This window comes from Nelumbo nucifera, chromosome 4, assembly GCF_055504915.1.
Source record: "Nelumbo nucifera cultivar China Antique chromosome 4, China Antique-T2T, whole genome shotgun sequence".
NCBI classification, from domain to species: domain Eukaryota; kingdom Viridiplantae; phylum Streptophyta; class Magnoliopsida; order Proteales; family Nelumbonaceae; genus Nelumbo; species Nelumbo nucifera.
The window spans coordinates 96,810,661-96,832,365 of record NC_142652.1 but is presented as its reverse complement, the minus strand read 5'-3'; the positions used below and the strand labels follow the sequence as shown (position 1 = coordinate 96,832,365).

The window sequence follows — 21,705 nt, the reverse complement described above, 5'->3', positions numbered from 1 at the left end:
TACGAGGTAAAAACAAAGGAGAACAAGGCTGATATGCATACTAATCACTTCACACCTCCACAAAAAATATTTTGAACCAAAACACACCATTTACAGTCCACTATTTGGGCGAAAAACAAAACTATTCATACTTGTCCACAAACAATCCTCTTCATATCACAGAATAGAGGGCATCTAGTACACCACCTCAATGACCACCACCATAGTAATTGGAGGCATACTCACCTCCAAAATGGCAAAACAACCACTCCTTTTTTGCCTCTTGTCGAGCTTCCACTCAGGCTAGAAGAAAATTGAAGTAAGCTGAAATGGTTAGCAACGAACCCAAAAAGAAGACAAACAGTGAGGAAAGAAGAAAAAAGGGAAAAAAGCTAGGTTTTATTGCTCTGATACCATGTAAAATCCCTATTCGATTCTAGGTTAAAGTAGAGAAGAAGAAGAGAAGAAGAGAAGAAGAAGAAGGAGAAGGGTTCGGCCAAATGAGGAAAATTTGTCCTCTCTAGTCGACCCACTTGTATTTATTTCAAAATAAGTTTGGTTACAAGAAAGACTATACTGCCCCCCATAAGTGATGGGGCACACAACTTAGACCTGAATAAAATAGACCTTTCACTCTCACACAGATACACCCAATGACCAAAATATCCCTGCTCTATGAACTTTAACAATTGGCACCTAGAAGTTTAGCTATTTAGTGGAAATTTTTAGGAGGTTGCTTGAGGAGAGAATGTAGGTTTAGGTTTGGCTGAACCTTTATAAATCTTTGTGTGCTTTATTTTCTACAATTGTTTTCTTTATATGTTTATTTATCTTGTTAGTTGCATCACATTGCATTACACACATACATAGCCTTCCTTTCTCATCAATTTTGCATTCATAATTTTAGAAGGTTTTAGTTGGGGGAAATCCTTTTAGAACCCAATTCACCTCCCCTCTTGGATTAGGCTATTTGGACAACAGGGGTATCTAAAGATGTGCTATATTTGACTATGCTTACCATGTTAACATTACCTCCTAGTACATGGCCTGAAAGAGGGTTGTTTTCCACTTTTACAGGCTTATGTTGGATTTAATCATTTAGCTTCACTTTGGCTATGAAAATTCATTGAAGGGTGAAACATTTCAAAATATTGTGCAAGGTTGTCTGATGGAACTTACATCATTAATTGTTTGCCACGTTTGTCTTTGTGAATATTAATGTATGCATGACAATGGTGGGGGTAGTTCAATAATGCCATCTTCCAATGATTTCTTCATAATCAAGATTACCTCATTTTTTATGTAACCAAAAGGTGGTGGTAGGGGTGGCGGTGGTTCATCATTTTTGTGTCCTTAGGTCTATGGTTGGGTGTACGGTCTACGTGTAGTTCCATGAGCCATGCATTGCCTTTTGTCTATTGCATAAGTTTCTTGGTGTTGTTGTTAGGGTTTGTTCTATTTTGATTATGGCATCTTCGTTGTCTTGTCTATGCACTCAACACATTTCAAGAACTAGGAAAAGCTAGGCAACTCCTAGTTTTTCTATTATGACTTTGAACTATGGTCATATTCCTTGTGTGCATTGCTCGACAAAGTCTTTCTCTCATATGTGCTCATTAAACACAATATATGTAATCTTTCTAAAGTATAAAACATAGTTGTGAAGTTATTCTTTGTACCCTTGCTTGGCATTTCTGAGGTTAGCCATGGTTATCCTACACTCTAATGAATCATTTGTCATTGAACTTCTTCACCATTTCTTCTTAGGGATGAACATTGCCTACAACCAAATTTACAAACCATGAATAAGTAGGACCCTGAGGGATTTTGAAATCCTCATCTAGAGCAAAGGGACCTAACAAGTTCTCAAAATTGCTTATATTCTCTTGTGGACTTCTAGACTGCCCATCATATAGTGACCACTATTGTAGAGGATGGTAACCCACCAAGTAGGACTTTTGAAGAATGTGAATAGAGTAAAGCTTTTGAAATATAGTGCCGATGTGGACCTACCTTAACTGACTACAATCAACCCTTGCACATGGAGGAGCTACTGAGTTTGGTGGTGGTCTCGATTGCTATTATTGCTGATCATGTTGGGTTTGTTGGTGTGGTTGCAAGAGGAGTTGTTTAATCATTTCCCTCATCTTGTTCTATTGTTGTTCAAGGCAATCCACCTTCTAAAGTCCATCGCTAATGCCCCTCAACTTTGTTTCAATCCCGATCACTCAGTTGGTAAGATTGTATACATTGTCTGCTAGGATCTATAATTATCCACTATCCTCTTACTCATATTGCACATTAGTGGGTAGTTGTTGTTATTTCTCTTCTATCATGTCTTTTGGAATGATAGACAGGTTGTTTTCCAGGGTTATAGCTCTCTTACGCTCTCTATAATTAGACAAAGGAACCAGAGATTCTAAATATAGTACTTTAGGGTAAAGCACAAAAATTGTTTACTTGAAAGACGATGGATGACACTTGGAAAAGGTTAAAGGAAGGATGAAAGAGATTGCAAGGAGAGTTTCAGATCTTAGATCTTAAATTTAAGAGGGTGAGGGAGTCTTTGGAGGTTAAAGGCAGCTTTCGTAGAAACTCTCAAAAGGTTGGGAAATAAAAGGTGTGGATCTCCTTAGACTGCATTTGGATGGAGTGTAAAACCTGGTTCGGTGTATTTTTACACTCCAGTCTAGTTTTGTGGCCATTTGGATGGGGTGTAAAAATACACCGAAGATCGGTGTAAAAACCAATTTCGAGATTTATTTACTTCGATTATCGATGTAAAATTCGATCGAAACAATGACAGTGTAAAAACCCAACGGCTCTTTGTCTCTTCTTCTGATCCTCTCTCTCTCTCTCACAGTCGAGCACCACCTACTAGCGCCCTCCACCACTGTTTGATCCTCTCTCTCTCACAGTCGAGCACTACTGACTAGCACTCTCCACCACCGTCTGGTCACCCCTTTCTCTTCCAATCCCTCCCTCTCCCTTGCTCTTTCTCTTCTTTTCTTGCTGTGTATTCTCTTTCTCTCATAGGTTTGAACTCATCTCAGAATAGAGGGCACACTTAGGCATTTCATCGTCTCCATCTTGCAATGAACAGAAGGTACAAATCTAGACATTGTCATTCAGATCTGGAGGGAATGTTGTCAACTCGTTTCAGATCTGGAAACAACCCAAAAACAGATTTAAGATTTTTTTTTTCTACTATGTTTTCTTAGATCTACGATTTATTATCTAGTGCTTAGGTCTGCAACTTGTTCTTTTATTCTGGTTCTTAGATCTTAGATTTGGCTCATCTTCTTCATCTTTCTGCAATTTGTTTAGCCCTATGTGTGGATTCTAGTTTTACGTTTCTGTAAGACAACCTTTTCAATTGAAAGATTGAAAATTCCGTGCCGATGGTGTTCTACTACATGTTAACAGTCTCATTTCCTACAATGCATTTTAGGACCATTTTTTGAGATCTCTCTCTGGCCTCCCCAACTTATGGTATCATAGCTCCTTACCGTTTTTAATTTTTTTATTTAACCTGTTTATTGGCTGCTGTTATACTTGAATATTTGGAACTACTTCTATAGCTTATTGAATTGCAGTTGGTGCTAACCTAGGTTGATTTAGGAGCTAGAAATTTAGCTGATATTGCATTGTTGTGTATACCTTCTGTAGAGGAAGAAGCTGATCGGGTGATATATATACTATATATCCTGCACATTCATGTTTAGGGTAATCATGTAAAACAAGTACCTCCACATCATAATGTCAGAGAGAAGTGCCCTTTGATCGATAGAGTTTGATGCACAAGCAAACATGATAAAGTGGTGGGATCGACAGAGTAGGAGAATACACGTACAAAAAATATTAATGGCTGCATTTTCAAGCATGGGTGTAGTTTTACACCCATGTTAATTCCAAACAAGTGTTTAAAATACATTCACATTTATACTGTTCATCCAAACATACATCAGTGTAAAAACAACACAGAAGCGGTTCAACTTTTATATTTATAGATCTGACCGTTTTTCATTTACACCGGTGTATTTTTGTATTTACACCTCGAACAAGCGAGGCCTTAGGAAGTCCCCTATTTATATATATTCCCTAGGAGGGAAACTCTTTTCTCTCTCAAAAGTTCCCTACTCGAAACTGCCACTTTCTGGAAGGTTTCCTTTGTTACAAAGTAGTTTAGCTTACATCATCTGGACTAGTTAGGGCTTTGCCATGTGTCCAGATGCAATTACTTCATAACTCGAGCTCCTGCCTTTTTCCCGATGCATGCTCGTCTCAAGTCTCAAGTCTCTGTGATGGTGATAATTATAAAGGGTGCAGTGGATGCGATGGGATCATGATGATACGATGAAAACACTATGGATAGTAAAGAGAATGTAATAAAAAAGCTAGGTGCGACATTAGATTGTGTTATAAGTTTTTTCATCACCCGGCGGTGACACAGTGCTGTACTTTACCATGTGTTCAAATGTTGATATATTATTGCACTTGTCGCACATTGCAAGACGTACAATGGCCGACCATGTACTTACACCAGGTCTCTGGTATAAGTTAGAGATCCCACCAACTGAGCCACCATATATCAGTTGGTTTTTTATGAAACCATTTTGATTGATTAAAACCAATAATGGTGGATGATCTATCTCTTTCAACTCTCTTCCGTCTCTTTTAAATATATGCGTTCAAAACTTGGGTTTTAAGGGGAAGGACAAAATGGTATCATGCATACAAATTTAAAAAGGATGAAATGCTAACCTCAATAATAAAAGGCATGCAATATAAAAATACAAGGTAGCTCTTGATCACAAATGGAAGTTCATGGGCCAAAGTATCATTACCCCCACAGCCCACAGTGACCTCTCTACAACTCAATCGATCCTGATGCGGTTAAGCGAATGGATCATCTTTCTCATTCCAGTCTGATAGATGGATTAAAGTGATGTTACACGCTAAATTGACCTCTCCCATGCTCACTGTGTATCTTTGTTGTTATCACAAGTCACAAGGATATCGGTTAGTTGTGTATGAATTGAAACGTAAATTTGGAAAATGAGAGTGACCAACTTCGCCCACATCTTCAATATCCCACCCACATATGGCCTACCATGTTTTGTCTTATAATATCAAGAATATTGACTTGTAATTCCCCGACTTAAGCTTTCAGTTTTCAACGTTTCTATTTGGATTGCAGCCTTATCCTTTTATTGGATAAACTACTCCATTCCATACCCCACCTTGCATGTCAATCAGGGTTTTTAAAATCCAACCGGATAATGAATCGGTTAGGGGTCCGATTTCTGGATTGAATAGTTCGACCGTTCGAATTGAATGAAGGGCCCATTCTGACAAAAAATAAAAAAACGGCCAAAACCATCCGATCCAGTTTTAAAAACCACGTATTCTACTTTTTGGTTGGTTCCAATATGGTAATCTAGGGTGTATTTGGTATGTTGTGATGGGGAGAGCCGTTTTGTTTTACATATGTATTTTTACTTTATCAATCAAAAACTTTATTTGGTTGGACTGGTCATGTATAAAAAAATTTGTACTATTTTTTTTCGCTTAGATAAAATAAAAGTGACACTTGAATGAAATATGGACATTTCCGTTGTTTCCGCCGCTTCATGTATTTTAGATGGCATCAAATGGTACTTAATACATTTGTGTATTATAAACAATAATAAACAATTATGCATTATGATATGAAAAAAGAAAAAAAAAAACTTGTAACAAATAAACTGGTAACATAAAAATTCTAATAAATCAAAGTGGTCATTTATCATTACACTCTATTTTCTTGATTTCCAATAGTGTGGGTTGCGGGCATGGTTTTTAAAAACGACACGGAGATTGAACCGGTCAGGGGTCCGATTATCGGGTTGAACGGTCTGATTGTTCGAATTGAACGGTCGGCTCGTTTTGACATAAAAATAAAAAAAAAATAAATAAATAGCGTTCAAATCCATTCGAACAATAGTTTGCTGATCAAAATCAACGGTTTTGGGGAAAACCAAAACCGGTCACCTGACTGGTTCCCGATTTTTCCAATCCGACTGTCCGGCCTAGTCCGGTTTTGAAAACCATGGTTGTGGGTCACTACAGGCTAAGTAGAATGGATCAGGCCGTGTTATATTGTATGTGTGTAATATGTACTTTATCAATACAAAATGTATAACTATTTATAAGATATAATATATGTACATTTTATGCCTAACTTATATTTTTAATTTTTTATTTCTAAAAAATGTTAAAAAGTGTAAATTGAGGCCAAAAAGGTTTTTTTGGATGAAAATAGTAGGACAAAGCACCTTTGGCTCCTTGTGATGCATAGATACCAAAAATTATCCATAATCAAATAAAGATCACCCCAATTGGACATCGAAATGCAAGGTTATAACCTCTAGAAGTTTACACATACATTGAATGTACAACCCGCGATCCAATAACTGGGTTGAATGGGTCAATAGTTGAACTGCCCGGGTTAGACAATTTTTGACCAGATCAACATTTTTTAACCAACTATTAGGTTTAAACAGCCTGGACATGAAATTAAGATCAGGTGATAGTGAATGGTTCAACCAACTGGGTCAACAATGGGTTGAAAATAATGCTTGCATCTAGACATGTTCATGGGTTGGGTAGCCCAATGGGCTGACCCATCCCGACCTGTCCTAAGTTGGGCTTGGACAAAATTTTAAGCCCAATGAACTGGCCCAGGCCTAATGATTTTTTATTTATTTAAAGGCAAAGCCGGACGTAAACCAGGCCCATAAACATATCTACTTGCATCACATACAAACGCAACCATCCTCATACTTCATTGTGACAAAGGAGGGGCGGGACTAGTTAACCCAACCCAGCCTTATGCCAAAAAAAAGAGATGCAGTGAAAACCAAAGCCTAAGACCAAGCTTGAGATTAAACAACCAAGGAGAATGTAAAGATGTAGCGTCTTTTTGAGTCATTAATGGAAAAAGAATCATAGAAGAAGCAGTGTTATGACCTAAGAATGAGGAGTATACAATCAGTTGTAAAATCAAGAAAGAATGACCAATCAGCCCATATCAGAATTTTATAGCCCTGTAGAATGCTGACGGTGAATTGATGTCAAATTCATGGGGAGATGTGATTTATAAGGAGAAAGAACGTACGGAGGGCTGGAATTCAGAGAATCCGTACTTTTCCGTAAATCAATATTATGATTCTGCAAGGTTAAATATTCTTCGTTTCATATTTTAATATAAAATTATAAATCTTATCAAATAAAAACCACCCCAAAGCAAAAGGAGAAGAGAGAAAAAAACCCTAGAGAAAGAAAGAAAGAAAGACGAGGGGAAGCGTAAGCAGGAAAAAAAAATTTTTAATTTGGAGGGGAAACGCATTTCTACCTGCATTTTGTGTAATAAAGCAAGACAAAGGAGGCTTTAGGGGGTGGTTATATTATATTATATTACATAAACTCATCCAATCCTTCTTTCATCCTCACTCCCTCCCGTTTCAATTTCATCTCTGCCGCCACCCTGTCATATTTCTTTCTCTCTTTCATGTCTTTCCGACGAAATGCAAGTTGGGTAACGTCGTTTGTTCATTAGAGAGAGAGAGAAGGAAGCACGAACTGGGTATCTTAACCAGCATCCCGACCAGTCCTTTTGACCTATTATTGTGTCCTTTGAGTGAGTATACAGAAGAAAAAAAGAAGTAAGTAACAAGGTCTGTCGTTTTTGTGTAGTGCATGCTTACAGAGTTGTGCTCAAGTCTTTTCTTCTTGTTATTTCATGTGTTTGTTGGAATTAATCTTGTTGATGTCTGTATTTGTTATTGGTGAAACAGGGGAGGGGAGAGAAGGAGAGGGGGACTATTTGTTTGTGTGCTTGTTAATTTGTTATTAATCGGGAAGAAAATGAAATACGTTTTGGTGACCGGTGGAGTCGTCAGCGGTCTTGGAAAAGGAGTAACCGCCAGTAGCATTGGAGTGGTTCTAAAGGCCTGTGGACTTCGCATTACTTCAATTAAGATAGGTCTGTGCCTTTTCTTTGATCGGAAAGAGAGAGAGGTATTTGTGTTGGAAAGAATTTTTTTTTTCAGTTTTATTTATTTATTTTTATATTTCTGCTTTGTTGCGCATGATCATGTTTTAATAAATGACCCTCCTTTGTTCTTCAAGGATTTGTTGAGACGTCCAGTGCGTTCTACTTTTAAAAAAAGCGAATTTTTCATCATCCAAATAATATTATTTCATTTTCGTTTTTCTTTTGTAGAAAAAAATTGTGATTTGGGTATTCTTTTTTTGTAAATGGAACTTTTGCTACATGTGATGTAATACTGATATTTCTTGGTTAGATAGGTATGATGTTAAGCATCTTTTAGGTCACCAGTAAGGCCTTCATTTCAGAAGAAGTCCCTTTAATGAAATTATTATTTATATTTTCTATTTATTTATTCATTTTTTGAGGGGGTTATGATTTAAATAATTTACTGGCATGAGGAATGGAGTTTTGAGTAGAGGATAATTCTCAGTGTAAATGGTTGCTTTGGAAATGGATGAGTTCTGTTCTAGTGAGACTTCTTAGTTGGGTTTGACGGTGTCTCAAATTTTATTGCTGGATTTGATTTATTTGCAGTATTCATGCATCAATTGCCTCTAGAAGCTTCTTAAAACAATTTTCATCAATTTTATTTAATCTCTTTTTGTTCTTGACATCAGATTGTCAAACTCAGTTGGTAAACTTCAAGTTATGTTGAAATTTATTCTTGGTTTCAACTCAAGTGTTATTATGAGGGGGAGGGAATGCCTTCTGTTCAGTGGTTTTTCTTTTTCTTTTTACCTGTTACATTCCTGATGTTGTTTGAGGCAAGTCAAGTACGAATGATTTTCACATATCCTATCAACATATGCAGATCCATACCTGAACACCGATGCAGGAACTATGTCTCCTTTTGAGCACGGTGAGGTGTTTGTCTTAGATGATGGTGGTGAGGTGAGGAAACTCTGTTTTAGATATGCTTGTTCTTTTCGTTATCTTTCTTCGCTTCAACACCTATGAAGGGGGCATATGTTCTTTAAAGGGTCAACAACTTCCCTTCGTGGGTAAATAATGGAGTGGGTGCCATCTATTTGTGGTGGGTACTATTTACTATTGTACAAGTTGTGTGCTACTTGTCTATCATTATCATTATCATCATCATAGTTGGTGTTGCTTTTTTCATGCATTGCCTATCATCTGGTAGGGCTCTAAGTTTGTTGATCACTTTGCTTTTCTAAAGTTAGTGAAATAGAAAGTTTATAAAAATAATGTGTCCTATTTTTGTATTTTGAAGGTGGACCTGGACCTTGGAAACTATGAAAGGTTCCTAGATATCAAGTTGACCCGTGACAACAATATCACCACTGGGAAGATTTACCAGGTATTTTGCTTAATTTTATCATTCTCTTCTGGTTATCGTTGTTTTAACAAGTCTAAAACTGGAGGATCAGGCAATAAAACAAGCTTGAAGCTTTAAGTTACTAAAGTCACTTATTCTTTTCTTTTCATTATTTCTATGTAATAAAAGTCGGTTATTGACAAAGAAAGAAGGGGAGATTATCTGGGAAAAACTGTCCAGGTTTGTCTTAAATGCTTGATTGGTTCTTGTGACTATTCTTTTCCTTTAATAAAGGATTGACATCTCCTTACATGACCATGTATTTGTCTGCTCTCTCTCATAGGTTGTCCCTCACATCACAGATGCTATCCAAGAGTGGATTGAGCGCGTAGCACTGATACCAGTGGATGGGAAAGAAGACCCAGCTGATGTTTGTGTCATTGAATTGGGTGGAACTATAGGTATACTGAAAACAATCATGTAGGGCTACATTTGTTGTTGTATTTAACTAGCCTAACAATAACATTTGTTATACAGGTGACATTGAATCTATGCCATTTATTGAGGCACTAGGCCAATTTTCATACCGTGTAGGTCAGTAGATTTCTTACCTACTTTTCTTGTATCATCTGGCATAAAGAGATCTGTTTGAATTTGGATCCTAAAATAATCATGCTTTCCCTTTTTGTTTGTTTTGTATAAATATTCCTCTTTTTTTTTTGATAAATATAAATATTCCTCTTTTAGGCCCTGGCAACTTCTGCCTGGTTCATGTCAGTCTTGTGCCTGTCTTGAATGTTGTTGGTGAACAGGTATATTTGAATTACTTGCATATACATGATAGTGCAGAAGCCTCTTAAAAGAAATTTATATGCTTGATGTATGCAGTATGCATATGCTGGCACCATGCTGCCTTGGCTAGGAGTCCTGTATTGTATCTGACGAGATGCATGGTTCTATTTTGATTTTAGAAAACAAAACCAACTCAGCACAGTGTTCGGGGACTAAGAGGATTGGGATTAACACCAAATATCTTAGCGTGTCGCAGCACAAAGGTCACTTCCTTTTTCTCTCTTGTCAGCAATTATATCTTAGTTTGCACAAACATATTGCATTTGATATTATGGTAATTGTCTTGAGTTTATAATTTAGATTCCCTGTACAGGCTCTGGATGAAAATGTGAAAGGAAAACTCTCTCAATTTTGCCATGTTCCGGTACTATAATTGAATTATCAATGTTCCTTCATGTGAATTGCTTAAGTTACATTTATGCTGTGTTATGCAAGATTCTAATTGTATGAATACACTTGTTACTCAGGCAACAAATATCATCACTCTCTATGATGTCTCAAACATTTGGCACATTCCTTTGCTTTTGAGAGTAAGCTTTCTTGTAGCACCTCCATGATCTACTTTACCTCAGTATGGTTTTCCTATAGCTTCTCCTTGTTGTAATACCTTGTATGAGCTTGCAGGGAAGGAACAGGGTCACTCTTTGATGGAGTAGTGGGGGAAGGAATCTGGAGGCCAATGATGGAGTATGTGGAGGAAGCCTTGAGGGAAGGAGAAAATTTTGAAGGAAATGTTAGAAGAGAGGGAGGAGACAATGAGGCAATGCGTTGTAGATGAGAGTAGAAGTGGGGGGGAGAAGGTTAGGGGAGAGAATAGTTAGTTAGTTGGGTTTACTAAGGAGATTGGTATCAAATTAGTTGAACAAGGGGGCGGAAACAGGACAAATAAAACTAGGAAAAGGTGATTTGAAGAAGGAAGGAAAGGTAAATTGGTAGTTGAGGAGACAAAGCTCAAGGACCCGTTGTTTTCCAATGAAGATGTTCAGTTGGAACGTAAGAGATTAGGTAGTGTGAGGAAGAGAAGGATCTTAAAAAATTTTTAAAGGAGAATTAAACCTTCGGAGGTCCTGCTGCAAGAAACCAAATTAAAAATGGTAAATGATGCTTGATTGAGGAGTATTTGGGGATTAAGAAACAAAAAGTGGGTCTTCTTACCCTCAATAGGTGCTTTTGGTGGGATTCTCTTGGCGTGGGAGGTTTAGGAGGTGGAGTGTGTGGAAAATCTTTGGTCTATCGTTGTATAGAGAAAGAAAACCTTTGGGTGGAAAGTTTTAGCTTAAGTAGAGTATGTGAAGGGGCTTTGTGTGTAGTTGGGGATTTTAATGCTATCTGGTTTTGTGATGAAAAGAATATGGGGTCTTCTAGAATCTTGAAAACTATGAGAAAGTTCAATGAGTTCATCAATGAAAGCTCGTCGAGGGATATCCCATTGTTGAATGCACAATATACATGGTCCAATTGCAAGAAAGTGTTGTGTGCTTCAAGCTGGTCAGGTTCCTTGTTACTTCTGGTTGGGATGATCATTTCGGGGAGGTGGGAGTGAAAACTCTGGCTAGATCAATCTCAGATTGTTGGGCCTTTGGCAGATCCTTCTACAATCCAAGGAGATAAACTTTAGACCAACCTCCTTTAAATTTGAAAATATGTGGGTCAGTGTTCTGAAAATTGTAATCGTATAGTAAATCGTAAAGGGGTTTAAATAGGATCATATCATAAATCATAAGATTTTTTTTTTCTGATTTTCTAAAAAGTAAAGAACTCTAAAATATACCTAAACCTCTCAAAAAAAAAAAAGACTTCGCACAAACTTTCTAACCCATATACCCCCATATAAGTATATAAATAGGTAGTAGTAGTAGTGATAAACTGACAGTTTGGAGCGGTTGTTTAGCCTTGCAGTGTTGAGAAGCAGGAAAAGGAGGGGTAGACTGTTATGGAGATGTACTAGAATAACAGTGGTGTGGACAGTGTGGGAAGAAAGAAATAGGAGAATTTTTGAGGAAGTGGAGAGGTGCTTGGAAGCAATTATTAAAACTATTACTATTAGAGTGGCACACTGGGTCAAAATGCTCTTCTCTGCCTTCAAGGTGGAGGACTTTGTCAGAAATTGGGGAACCACTGCTGCTTCTTCCGCTTCAAAACAAAAAATTTTGGAGGTCTGGTCTCCCCCTGGTGAGGGATCAATGAAGTTGAATTTTGACGCAGCAGTTTGGGTAATTCGGGACGTTCAGGTATTGGAGGGCTTTTCGGGGATAAAAGTGGTGTTATCCAGGCCTTGTTTTCTGGACCAATTGAACATGGGGATTCAGTAAGAGCAGAACTATTAGCAGCAGTTTTTGGGGTGGAGAAAGCCAAAGAAATGGGCGTCAGTAAGTTGGTCATTGAAGGAAACTCTCAGATTGTAGTAGACTGGCTGAGAAAAGGTTAAGGGGTGACTTGGAAGCTTAAGAATTTGTTCAAGCGCTTCTAGTGGCTCTAATGGATCTGAAGATTCAAGTTTGATGGAATAGAAGATCTGCTAATAGCTTGGCAGATAGTCTTGCTAAGCAAGGGGTTCAGAAGCAAAATTTGTTTTGGGCACAGTGGTAACAATTATGGGGGGCTTGACTGTGTATTTTTCACAAATTCTTGTTGTATTTGCTCTCTTTCTTCTTTAATTAGATATTTTCTCTTTGTTTTGGTGATAAAAAAATGAACTTTACATGACAATGACAATAGACCCAAGACTTTAGTCAACAAAAGATGATTGGGGCAATCCAATATACTATTTAGGTCCCTTGTACAAAATATACAAAAGAGTGCCCCACTATGCACAAATATACATGTAGCCCTATAAATATTCTTTATAAGTCATAAGCCATAACTAGAAAACTAAGAATTAACAAGCCTTATCCATCAAAAAATATCAATCATCATCATTTGTGTAAACATTTGAGTAATGGATTGACAAACTTTATCTTTATCACCTTTCTAACACACTTGATTCGAAGTTTCTTGTTGATGACTCTTTCCCCCTTTTTATACACATAAGAATCATAGTGTGCATGAACCTTGCCTTTCCTTTGGGATCCTATGCTTCTAGTTGATCATCAAAATAGAAGTCCCACAAATTGGCCTCTGCATTGGATTCATACATTTTTATCTCCTTCTGGTTTTTTGTCCCTTCTTTACTTTCAAAAAATGCCTTAAACTTTTCAGTTTTCACATACATCCTCTGTTTTTTTTTTTTTTTGCACTCTTAAATATTTTATTTGTGCGTGCAAGGTGGTGTTTCATCCTAAAGACACCTCCCCAAAATTCTCCACCAATAGTAATTGCATCTCACATGCAAATTGTTATTTTCATCAACTTTGACACAATGTTCCCATGTAACATCCTGGGCCTTCACCATATTTCCTACTATATAAAAAAATATAATAAGTTGAGAACATTACAAGTTGCAGTTTTACTTGCAAGTTGCAACTTGCCAGCACCAATTCCAAAACTAATATTAATATTATCACTACATTCTACAATACTTCTAATCTACCATTGAAGGTTGCAACATGGTGGAAAGCAATGTTTTAAAACGCGGAGGCGTGATGCGAGGCGTTCGACTACCTAGAGGCGTGAGGCGTAAGCTTCCCGAACACAGCGTAAGCCTTCTTAAGAGGAGGGGGGTTAGGAGGAGGATGAAGAGGAAGGGGGGATCTCATTTTTTCTTTATCTTTAATAAAAATCTTTTATATTAAGAAGAATAAAGATGCATAACAGTAGTTCAAAGGGGGGCCTTGTCGAAGGGGCAGGGGGCAAACCATTTTCTTTTCCCCTTATCTTTTCTTCCCTTCCCTTTCCTTTTCTCTTTTTTTCTTCTCTTTCGTTTCGTTTCCTTTTCTTTCCCTTTCTTTTCTTTTCCTTTCCTTTCCTTTTCTTCTTTTTTCTTTTTTTTTTCTTGTATTTTCATATCAGGTGTGCATGAGGCGCAACAGGCATACGCCTCTAGCACGCCTCATGAAAAAAGCGCAAGAGGTGTAGGCCTCAGAGGTATTAGCGCCTCTGGCTTACGCCTCAGGGCGTTTTGGGAGCACCTCGCTTGGAGGTGCGCCCAGGCATACACCTCCCACGCCTTTTAAAACACTGGTGGCAACTTGCCACCATTTTTACAACTTCCCTATTCTTTTCTTCCAAAAGTGTTGGGAAATTGTAAAGTCAGATCTCATGGAGTTTTTCAGGGATTTCCATTCATCTGCCATTGTTAACAAGGGCCTTAACTCTACCTTTCTCTGCCTCATCCCTAAGAAAGGGGGAGTTTTGGAAGTTAAAGACTTTAGACCTATAAGTTTGGTTGGGAGCATATACAAAATTTTGGCGAAGGTTCTGGCAAACAGACTTAAAGAAGTCCTTGAAGATCTAATTTTCCCAAATCAGTTTGCTTTTGTAAAAGGAAGACAAATTGTGGACAACATTCTTATTGCAAATGAGTGTGTGGAAGACAAAAAATCCTCTGGGATCCTGGGGGTCCTTGTGAAACTTGATCTAGAGAAGGCGTACAACAAAGTGGATTGGGACTGCATTCTTGATTGCTTAAGGCTAAGAGGTTTTGGGAGAAAATGGATCAGGTGGATTAAAGGTTGTATTGGCACTCTTTGGTTTTCAATATTGATAAATGGTGAAGCGAAAGGTTATTTCAAGGCTAGTAGGGGTCTAAGACAAGGTTGCCCTCTTTCCCCATTACTTTTCACTTTGGTGATGGATATATTTAACTATCTCTTTGACAAGTCAATTCTTCTCAACTTGGTGAAAGGATTTGAAGTGGGTAGGGATAAAATTCACATCTCTCACTTACAGTTCGCCGACGACATAATCCTATTCTTTGATGCCTCCTCAACCAACATCACAAACACTAAAAGGGTAATCGAATGTTTCGAGATTGTCACTGGTTTGAGAGTTAACTTTTGCAAAAGTAGTATTGTTGTTATTAACTCAGTGGAAGTGGAACTTCTAGAAAATTTCAAATCTTTGTTGGGGTGCAAAGAGGAGAATCTTCCCATTACCTACCTTGGGATGCCTCTTGGAGGGAATCCAAAATCCCTCAATTTCTGGAGACCAGTGATGGAGAAATGTGAGAAGAAACTATCGACTTAGAAAAAATGTTATCTCTCAAAAGGGGGTAGGCTTACTCTCTTAAAGGCCTCCTTATCAAATCTGCCAGTCTACTTTCTTTCTGTATTCCAGATTCCGTCTAAAGTCAGAAATCAGATTGAGAAGCTTCAAAGGAATTTCTTTGGGAAGGTGGTGGAGATAAGAGAAACCATTTAGTCAGCTGGAAACAAGTATGCAGACCAAAAAGAGGAAGGCGGTTTGGGTATTGGAGAGCTTAAAGAGAAAAATTCTTCTCTCCTAGGCAAATGGCTCTAGAGATTTCCGAAAGAACCCAATGCTCTTTGGACAGTTGTCATCTCAAGTAAATATGGACGAAATACTAACGGGTGGGATTGCAATCTCCATTTGAACAGGATAAAGGCCACAAATCCTTGGAAAGGTATATGTTCGATTCATACTTCTTTCTTTCCTTTTATAAGGTATAAAGTGGGAAATGGTTCTAAAATTAAATTCTGGAAAGATCTTTGGTGGGGGGAATCTACCCTAGAAACCTCTTTCCCTAGGCTGTTTATCCTTATCCTTGACCAAGAAGCCTCTATTTCTTCTTGCCTCCCAAACTAGACCGCCGAGAATTCTTTAAACCCTCACCTCAGAAGACCCCTAAGGGACTTGGAGATTTTTGATTTAATAGCCTTAATCCAAACCCTCAAAGATGCCTACATATCCCCCTCTCATTCTGACACCCGAATATGAACCCTTCACCCAAATGGCGAATTCTCTTCTAAGTCTATGTTCAGGGCTTTGACTGCTGATGATCAGCATTCCTCTTTTCCTTGCAAGAAAATCTGGTGTAGCCACATCCTCTCAAGAATTTGCTTCTTTATTTGGGAAGCCTGTCTCCAGAAAGTTAATACTTGTGATCTACTACAGAAAAAACTTTTGGGAAGACGCTGCATTTCTCATGTTTGTATTTTATGTCTTAGCGAGGGTGAATCTGCAGTTCACATTCTTCTTCATTGCAGTTTCACTCAAAGGATATGGTCCCACTTCTTGAATATGGCAGGTTATAGCTGGGCTTTTCCAAAACACATTATGGACATCTTGAATCAATGGCAAGGAACAGGGCTAAGCAAAAGGGGTAAAGTCTTTTGGCAATCAGTGGTACATGCAGTGATGTGGGGTGTTTGGGATGAAAGAAACAACCGCATCTTCGACAATAAAAGCAGAACCTTGGAGGAGTTAATCTCAGATATTACCTATCTTTACATCCTTTGGACGGTGAATTCAGCTCTGTTCAAAGGACTTTCAGTCAATGATCTTATCAGAGATATTCACCCCTTTCTGTTTCTCCCTCATCCCCAGCAAACATCCTTGAGGCATCCCGTATCCATCAGTGAAGGAGTGATAACCCTTAATTTTGACGGTTGTGCCTTAGGTAATCCGGGCCTTGCAGGTATTGGTGGTATAGTTAGGGACGAAAGGGGCAATATTTGCTGGACTGGCTCCACTAAGACTCTGAAGTAATGGCTGCTCTCACTGGAATCAGGATAATAAAGAATTTGGGAATTCAGAATTTGATCATTGAAGGTGATTCAGCAAATATGATAAAATGGTTAAGAGACAAAGAGGGGGGCCCTTGGAGATTGTATCATTATCTGATTGAAGCTTGGGATTCTTTGGATGGTTTGAATGTTAATTTAGTTTGGATTCCTAGGGAACACAATCATACTGCAGATGGCCTAGCTAAATTTGGTGTGTGTTTGGAGCATTTGTATAGCGACAAGCTTCCTCCTTGGTAACTTGTAGGGGTTCCCCCCTGCTTTGTATATCTCCCCTTGATCCCCCCTTTTTTTCTTAATAAATTCTGGTTAAATTTTCTTAAAAAAAAGTTATCCCATGAATCTATGATCCTATTTCCATGTTTTTTAAAGAAAAAAGAACTATAATGTTATCTAATGTTTTTAGTCCTTGTTTCAACTTTAAAGTTTCAATAATTTAGGGCAAACATGCAATTCATGAAAAAGACTAAAAAAAATATCTTTCAAAAAAAAAAAAAGAAAAGACTAAAAAACAAGAGAGATATAATTGCTCAATTTGAACCTAACAACACATCCAAGAAGGCAAGAACATGATAATTTAACAAAATACACACATATCAGCATAAATAAAGGCATACAGATTGGAGCTAACAAAGTAATCTTAGTTGATCAAGGAATGCAGAGTTTGTCAAAATTTCAGAGTTCAGGCTTCAATCATTTATGAATAAAAAACGTCTAACAAGAAGCATAACCAATGTCAAAAGATGATATATGGAATATGGATATTGGATAGAAGGAGAATTATTCTAGCCCCTGTATTTTTGTCAAAAAACCTTGAAAACCATGCCATATTGATCTTTGCATTACAAAAGATGATGTAACAAGGGGCTGGAGCCCCTGTTTTGTGCAAAAAATATGGGAGAAAACTAGGAGTGATTGAGCACGCTCTATTTTGCATGAGAAAAAGATAAAAAACAGGGGTAGAGCCCTATTTCTATGCTAAAATAGGTTGAAAACAATTGGAGCAGAGCTCTTGTTTCACATTAAAAAATAAGGTGAAAAAAAAGATAGGTGAAGCCCTTGTTTTGCACCAAATAACGACTGGAAAAAATGGGGGAATAGCACCTGTTTTGCATTAGAAAAGATAAGGAAAAAACAAGAAGGGCGAAAGCCCTGTTTTTGCATCAAAACAAAAACAAAAAAGTACTTACAGGTACAATGGAGCTTTGATGCTTTACAAGAGGGTTTTTTCTCTCTCACCTAGAAGTTTCCTTTTGTTGTAAGCTTTTGATTTTTTTTTTTGAGAAAGAAAGCTTCTTCAATTGATTAGGAAGGCAAACGATCTTTGATAATTTAAATGACACTATTACCCCTCATTTTTAAAATAAAAACCTCAAGGGGAGAGGTGCTAAATAGTCTTTTCTTGATAAAATCACTAATCAGTAAAATTGATTACAAATCACAATTTTTTTATGATTTGATTTAGCAATTTGGTTACAAATCACACGATTATTGCAAAAAACGATTCTTGTATATGATTCATATTGTTTTGTTCACGATTCAATATAAAATTTACGATTCGAATCGTGAATCATACAATTTTAAAAACATCGATGTGGATCAATCACCCTAATTTCAAGAAAAATATTGAGAAATGGTGGATGGAGACACAAGTAGAAGGGTGGGAGGATTTTCAATTCAAACAAAAATTGAGATTAATAAAAGATAAGTTGAAGACTTGAAATACTTGAACTTTTGGGTGATAGAGGAAAAAAAGTGGAATTAATGAAGCAATTTTAGTTGTTAGATTTGACTAAGACGAAAGGAGGGGTAGGGGTTTAAGTGAGGAGGAGAGAGAAAAAGAGAGTAGAGTCAACAATTAGAAGGGAGGAAATAAGTTGGAGACATAGATCAAGGTGTTTGTGGCTGAAAGAGGGGGATGGAAATATCAAATGTTTCCTGTAGTGGCAACTGGCAAATGGGAGAAGGAAACACATGATCTCAAAATAGTAGTAAATTGTGTAGAAACCCAAGATAAGGATGAGATTGTAGGGGCTTTGATTTCTCATTTTAAAACATTGTATGAGTAGAGGGATGACCCTAGGCCAATCTTGGAAGTGATCCAATGGGGTAGAGTGCTAGAGGATGTGGCTAGAAAGTTAGAGGATCAATTCTCTTTGGATGAGGTTAAGAGAGTAGTAATGGGAATGAGTGGGGATAAAGCCCATGCCCAAAACTCCAAATGGCTTCACACTGGCTTCTTTCATGAACGTTGGGATATCATAGAAGATGATCTAAAGAGAATTGTTTTTGAAGGGGTAAGGTGGGAAATGGAATAATTTTTACTTTCATCTCCCTTATACCAAAGTGTGTTGGTGCCTCTTCAACCAATGACTTAAGGCATATTAGTCCCACCACAGGTTTGTACAAGATTGTGGCCAAGGTTTTGCCGTTGAGACTAAAGGAGGTGCTCCATTTAATTATTTCGTCGGAGCAAGGGGCCTTTGTCAAAGAGAAGCAAATCTTGGATCAAATTTTGATAGCTAAGGTCAGGGAAGACGGGTTTTGTGTTTAAATTGGACTTAAAGAAAGCCTATGGCTATGATCATGTAGATTGGGTTTTTTTGCAATGGATGACGAGGGAAATGGGTTTTGGGCATAGGTAGATAAAATGGACAATGGGATGCCTAAAAACTACCCATTTCTCAATTTTAATTAATGGCTCCCAAAAGGGTTTTGTTTTGGAGCAGCTACAGTAATCCGAACCAGTGAAGAAGGAAGAAGAAGATGAGGAAGAAGACAAGAGAAAGAGAGAACAGGAGGGTTTAGTCGAAACTGATTAGTCTACCATTCAGTCGACCCCCTTATGTTTATTAGGTTCTAATTACACTTATAAAGACTAAACTGCCCTCACTTAAGTGTGGGGCAGAGTACTCTAATAAAACAGCTACATAAGCAAAGTACTTAACTGACACGAGATTACTAAACTACCCCTATTCGGTTCACTCTAACACTCCCCCTCAAGCTGGAGAATATATGTCATATAATCCCAGTTTGTTACATAGATGGTTCACTTTCCCTGAGTTTAGAGCTTTTGTAAACAAATCTGCCCATTGATCATTCGAGCCCACATGTTCTGTGTTTATCTCTCCAGCAAGGACCTTCTCCCTCACAAAGTGGCAATCAACCTTTATGTGCTTTGTTCTCTCATGAAATACAGGATTGGATGAGATATGGAGTGCAGCTTGGTTGTCACAATACAGTCTTATAGGTTTATCCATGTGAAACCCAATTTCTTGTAGACACACTAACTCACAGGTAGTATGTGCCATGGCCCTATACTCAGCTTCAGCACTACTTCTGGCCACAACCGTCTGCTTTTTACTCTTCCACGTCACAAGATTTCCTCCAAGAAATGTGCAATAGCCCGTAGTAGATCTTCTATCATTCACTGAGCCTGCCTAGTCTGCATCTGTATACCCCACTACTTCAAGTTTTCCTCTTGGTTTATACAATAGTCCACGGCCTGGAGCTCCTTTCAGATACCTCACAATTCTAAGAATTGCATCCCAGTGAGGTATATGAGGGTTCTGCATGAATTGGCTCACCACACTGACTGCAAAGGGTATGTCGGGTCTCGTGATAGTCAGATAGTTCAGCTTTCCCACTAGTCGTCTATACCTTCCAAGATCTTCAAATACTTCTCCTGTATCACTGCTCAACTTAACATTTGGTTCCATAGGGGTCTCAACCGATTTTGCACCTAACAGTCCTGTTTCTTCCAATAGATCAAGAACATATTTTCTTTGGCACAGATTTACACCTTGTTTTGACCTGGCAACCTCTATTCCCAAGAAATATTTCTGATGATGCGCAATCCGGCCGGTCTTAGCTGTCAACGACGCCTCTGAACTCGGTAGTAGGGAACCTGAAACGGGGGAGATGAGGAAGCTCCGGGGGGAACCCGGTGTAAAGGCTCCAAAGCTCAAGTTAGAATCCTTCAAAGGCAAATAAAACCAGATAGCGCAAAGTTTTGCATACCTCCTCTTTCGGGGGGTGGAGAGCCTTTTATAACCACCTCGCGCACTCACTCCTAGACTTCTGTCAAGTCGGGAATGATTACTTTCGTGCTTCTGCCAGTTCGGGCGTCATTGCCTCTGCTGGGGCAGAACCGTCACTGCTCTTTTTGTCGGAGCCGTCTCTGTAACTGGAGATGGCGGTGGCAGGTGACGGTGGCAGGTGGCCGTTGAAGTGCGGCCGTCAAGCGTCAGATCCCAAGTCAGTCAGGTGCGCCGCCCTTGGATACGGACTCCTTCGGTGTCAGGTACGGTGTGGTTTGTCCAGTTCAATGCTCTGGAGGCGAAGTGCTTGGAGCGGTGTGCGAGGCGAAGTCTTGAGTTCGGATAGGGGGGTGTCCCGAACTGTCATGAGACGGGCCAATTCGGGTCACTGCTTTGTGTGGCTCCGGGTCAAAGGGAGAGTTCGGGCTCCTCGTAGGGAGTTTGAGCTCTAAGTAGGGAGTTCGGGCCTCCTGTAGGGAGTTCGGGCTCCTCTTAGGGAGTTGGTCTCCTCGAGGGGAGTTCGGTCTCCTCGAGGGGAGTTCGGACCGTTGGTCTCTTCCCTTTGGTGTTTGTACCCTCGGTACGCTGTTTTAAGTGTCGAGCTACTTGTTTTTTGCCACGTGGCGTGATTTGCGAGGTCGGGCCAAATCATCCTTCATCAATTTCAATGTTCCAAGATCTTTTGTTTGGAAATGATTTTGCAGAAATACCTTTAATTTGCTAATCCCCAATTTATCGCTGCCAGTAATGACAATATCATCCACCTAGACCACTAATAGAATCTTCCCAGCTTCTGAGTCATAGCTGAACACTGAGTGATCT

The 21,705-nt window shown here is 38.6% G+C and overlaps 1 pseudogene across 1 annotated transcript in view; it reads left to right on the top strand.

The window, feature by feature from the left end:
- The first annotated feature begins 7,226 nt into the window (after positions 1–7,226).
- The window catches only part of LOC104610836 (uncharacterized), a 30,290-nt pseudogene continuing 15,811 nt past the window's right edge, over positions 7,227–21,705 (top strand). The window contains exons 1-11 of the transcript XR_016085216.1: positions 7,227–7,685; positions 7,818–8,005; positions 8,886–8,965; positions 9,306–9,392; positions 9,540–9,590; positions 9,694–9,811; positions 9,888–9,944; positions 10,098–10,162; positions 10,322–10,405; positions 10,516–10,566; positions 10,670–10,732. The product of XR_016085216.1 is annotated as an uncharacterized LOC104610836 (transcript). The remainder of the gene's footprint in view (positions 7,686–7,817; positions 8,006–8,885; positions 8,966–9,305; positions 9,393–9,539; positions 9,591–9,693; positions 9,812–9,887; positions 9,945–10,097; positions 10,163–10,321; positions 10,406–10,515; positions 10,567–10,669; positions 10,733–21,705) is intronic.